The sequence below is a fragment of the Triticum dicoccoides genome, chromosome 7A (genome assembly GCF_002162155.2).
Source record: "Triticum dicoccoides isolate Atlit2015 ecotype Zavitan chromosome 7A, WEW_v2.0, whole genome shotgun sequence".
Taxonomy (NCBI): Eukaryota; Viridiplantae; Streptophyta; class Magnoliopsida; order Poales; family Poaceae; genus Triticum; species Triticum dicoccoides.
In genome coordinates, this window is record NC_041392.1 from 740041172 (window position 1) to 740045734 (window position 4563).

General features: G+C 46.7%; 1 pseudogene; it reads right to left on the bottom strand.

The window, feature by feature from the left end:
• LOC119334153 overlaps nt 1-4563 on the bottom strand; it is a 13891-nt pseudogene that overhangs the window by 4179 nt on the left and 5149 nt on the right.

Here is a 4563-nt window from a genome sequence, read left to right on the forward strand (position 1 = left end):
GTTTGTACTCTTCGGTATCATGTGAACCTCTCAATGATCACTCTCCTCTTCTTATTCATAATACCTTTCTTACCATTGCCTACCAAGGACATTACTTTATGCACTCGTAGCATTGGACAATAAGGACAAATATGCGGCATGTGTGTTGGTCGTAGAAAACTCCTACTATGGAATAGTCATTTCCACGTGAAATCCATGAAATGCATTTAAAAAAGTTGGACAAATCTTTACTCCTGAAAAATGATTTTTATTATTACTTTGGATAGAGAAAATAAACAGATGACCCTGAGAAACTAGTGAACCGAGTGATAAAACTGAGAGGCTTAAAATCTAGTTGCGTCCTTACCCAATGTTGCTTATGTGACCTTTTTGATTTTTATGAAAATGTAAAACAACTCATGTATATAGGTTGGTACATATGTTTTGCGCACTAGCAAATCTCTCATCTAAAAATATAATCATCTATGTCCCTCACAAGAAAAAACAAGTGATATGTAAATAATAGAGGATAATGTTAACTCATATTTTTTTATGTTTTTGGTCATGGCACAAATGGTTATACTTTTAGATAACATGTTGTAGGTGCACATGTGATACGACTATTTTGCATCAAGAATTGAGAAGGTAAACTGATGAACTCTGGTCATCATTTGAGCCTCTATGAGCATATTTTATCAAGAACTTCTATTTTACTGTAGAATTGCATGTGACGTTACAGCAAAGTGCCGAAGATCTAGCATTTTTATATGTTTTCTAAAAATATGAGAGAAACAAGTTGAAAGTTTTACCACATTCGTGCTGGAAGAGAAGCGTGTGTGTATTCCCATGGTATAATTTTCATTTTATGAATGTAGACTTCGCAACCAGAAATTAATGGGTTTGTTTTTTAAATATTACAACATCCAAAGACACAACATTCTTTTTAAGACCAAATAACACCATTTTTGTTGTTGCATCAAGCTGGTTCACACAGTATGAGCGAAGGCAATGGTGAAACAAAGCAAGTTCTACCAAGAGAAACACAATGCACCATACTCACCGACGCCAAGATTAGTTGGTCCATCTGCTAGAGGGGATATAAGATCATGAGGGATGACATATAGCTGTTATTCAGCTCGCGGGCATGGTCCTGAGTAGGGATGAAAATGGAGTGGAAACTTTTCATTTTTCCAGACAAAAAACGGAAACGGAGAGGAAATATGAAAACGGAAACGGAAATTTGCAAAACGGAAGTGGAAATGAAATTTTTAATGTGGAAACAGAAACAAAAACGGAACGGTGTTTTCCGATGGAACATGCATGGAAACGGAACTTTCCGTTTCCGTGAATATGGAATTCCTGTTTTTACTATAGACCCATGGCTGCTTTGTAGTCCAACCAAAAAAGAGAATACAATGACACAATTAGTAGAATGGATCTGAGGCCCAACTTCTACTAACACACATGTACTCAGCTTGACCCTATACGCAATTGTCCAGCACTACTATAATACTATGCTAAGTTGCTAACATAATGATATTATTTTATAGTCATGTTAACAACTCATTAAATTTGTTTGTTTTTGTGTGTATTTCTCTATGATTCAAGGGGTTTTTAAGTTCTGATCAACGCCCACTTCTGTTTTCGTATCCTCTTTGTATTTGCTCCATGTCCGTTTTTGATAGTATCTATTTCCGTATTCATTTCCAGGATTTCTGTATTCGTCTCCGCTTCTGCAAAAAAACGAAAACAAATATAATAGCACGCAGTTCTGTCCGTTTTCGCTCCGTTTTCATCCCTAGTCCTGAGTAAATCATGTCTCGTGTCAAATTGATCTCACCAAGGTCCTGAGTAAATCATGTCTCGTGTCAAATTGATCTCACCAAAATTTACCGACGGGCCCTTGTATTGTCTATTCATCCTCTATACGCATTACATGATCAACACAAATTTGGCACGGCACCCCCAGCTTGTGCCCACCATGGAGCGATTGCCCGGCTCTCGAGCAGCTGGCGTCCCTCCAGGCTAAAGAGATCCTGGAGGGCCGCCTCGCAGCCACTCATGCTCGCGAGGCGGCAGCAGCTGCGGAGGCCCCCACCCCTCCACCTCGCCGGACTAGGGCTTGGGACCACCCTGAGGCCGACCCAGACGAGGTTCGTGGCCGGAAACGTTCTCGTACTACTCAATTACGTCGTGCTCTTAGCGCTGCCACCACAGTTGGGTCCAGGGAGGACCCGTTAGGCGAGTGATCATGCGCGCTCTATTCTGGAACCTGCGGGGCTTCGGTCATGATGGGCCGCAGGCAGCTCATTGAGTACATGCGTGAGGAATCCATAGATGTGGTGGCAATCCAAGAGACTATGCGCAGTGAGTTCTCTCTTGTGGAACTTGAGCATCTTAGTAGACATCCCTTCGCTTGGCACTGGTTGCCATCTAGTGGGGTGACAGGTCACTCCGGTGGCATCCTTTTAGGCGTGAAGGATGCCACCTTTGAGGTGGGCTCCATGGATCGTGGATCCCACTTCGTTAGTATGGAAGTCTGGGAACGCGACGTGAATTTCAAATGGGAGATCATCGTGGTATATGGCCCGGCCGATCACAGTTGGTCCGCCGCCTTCTTGGCGGAACTCCATGCCAATTCCTCTGCGACCTCCCGGTCATGGTTGGGGGAGACTTCAACCTTCTTCGTTCCACCGAGGAGAAGAATAACTCACGTGTTGACCTTCCGGAGATGCGTCGTTTCAATGACTGGGTTGCAGATCTGGGTCTCCTTGAGCTAGACAGGGTCGGGGCGAGATTTACTTGGACTAATAGACAGGTCTCCCCGACCCTTAGTGTGCTTGATCGGGTGTTTGTCTCCCCAGACTGGGAACTTCGGTTTCCTTTGGCCTCCCTCCAGGCTATTACCCGTATTGGATCTGAACATGTTCCTCTTCTCTTAGCTTCTATGGATGAACGACCGCGCCCTCCCGTGCGGTCCCGTTTCGAGAATTTCTGGCTCAGGAAACCAGGCTTTGTGGCGGCCGTCCAGACCCACTGGGTATCGGTGCAAGCCGAGCCCCATAGGCAGATGTCGATCCTCGATGAATGGCATCATTTGTCCAAACGATCCCGACAGTTCATGAAGGGATGGGGGGCTAATATTGGGAGGGATCTTCGGATACAGAAGGCCTCCCTCCTCGAGGAGATCCGGGATCTTGACCTCCATGCAGATATCGCAGGGATCTCCGCCGAGGAATGGATGCATCGATATAATTTGGAGGACTCTCTCATGGAGATCTACTCCAACGAGGAAGATTTTTGACACCAACGCGGCTCCATTAACTGGGTGCTATTTGGGGATGCTAACACTGCTTACTTCCAGGCCATCGCTAATGGTCGTAGGCGGCGATGTAAAATCCCCCTCCTTTGGGAGGGTGGTCAGTTGTTTCAGGACCCTCAGGCTATCCGCCTGCTAGTTGACGACTTTTACAAGCCACTATTTCAGGGACGCCCGAGAAATGGTGTCGCCCTTGCAGACCACATCTGGTCGCGCGACCAACAGATTTCCCCTAAGGAAAATGCGACCCTGCTCGCCCCCTTCGATGCCGCGGAAGTTGAGGCCTTTGTCAAAGCCATGAACCCGACCTCCGCCCCAGGCCCGATGGCTTGCCGGACCGGTTTTTTCAGGCTTTTTGGCCGATGGTCAAGGATATCATCCTTGATCTTTTCAGCGAGTTCTCTAGGGGAACCTTAGACTTGTCCCGGCTTAACTACGAGATTATCTCTTTGATTCTCAAGGTGTCGGGTGCGGCGGACATTAGACAATTCCACCCTATCACAGTCCTCAATGTGATTTTTCGGATCCTCACGAAAGGGTACGCCACTAGGGCGGCCCTTATTGCCCCCCGGATTCATCACCCGAACCAGTCGGCTTTCACGAAAGGGAGATATATCTTGGGTGGGATCCTTGCCCTCCATGAGATTATCCATGAGGTGAAGAGCAAACATCTCCGTGCAGTGTTCTTCAAGATCGATTTCCATACAGCTTATGATACCGTGCACTGGTCCTTCCTTCAGGAAGTGTTGCTTAAGCGTGGCTTTGATCCTCACCAGGTTCCTGTACTGAAGATTGTAGAACATCTGCAGGTACCGCTGTTTGGCCGCTCTCTCCTCCTTGTTCAGAGTCCTCCAGAAGCTATACATCGATCCCATTTTCAGCACTTTAGTTGCGCATATCTTCCATGTGTAGCTGCCATCATGAATAGTACACAGTTAGATTTTCGCACCAGGTGGTAGCAAGATTGGTGCCTGCCATTCATGAGGCTGGGCAAGAGTGGGTGCCTACCATTCGTAGATGCGCTGAAGTCCAGCAGTGGACACCTTGTTCCAGTAGCTTGGGTCTTCTTTGCACTTCTGGAAGAAGTCTGCAATCTTGGTGCCAGCCTCCCTGCCATTCATCGGGTTTATGTGGAAACCCGAGACGCCATCGACAATGATCTCCGCTGGCCCTCCCTGGTTTGTCGCGAACGTTGGCAGCCCGCAGTTCATCGCCTCGATGACTGTTAGCCCAAATGCTTCATAGAGTGCAGGCTGAAGGAAAAT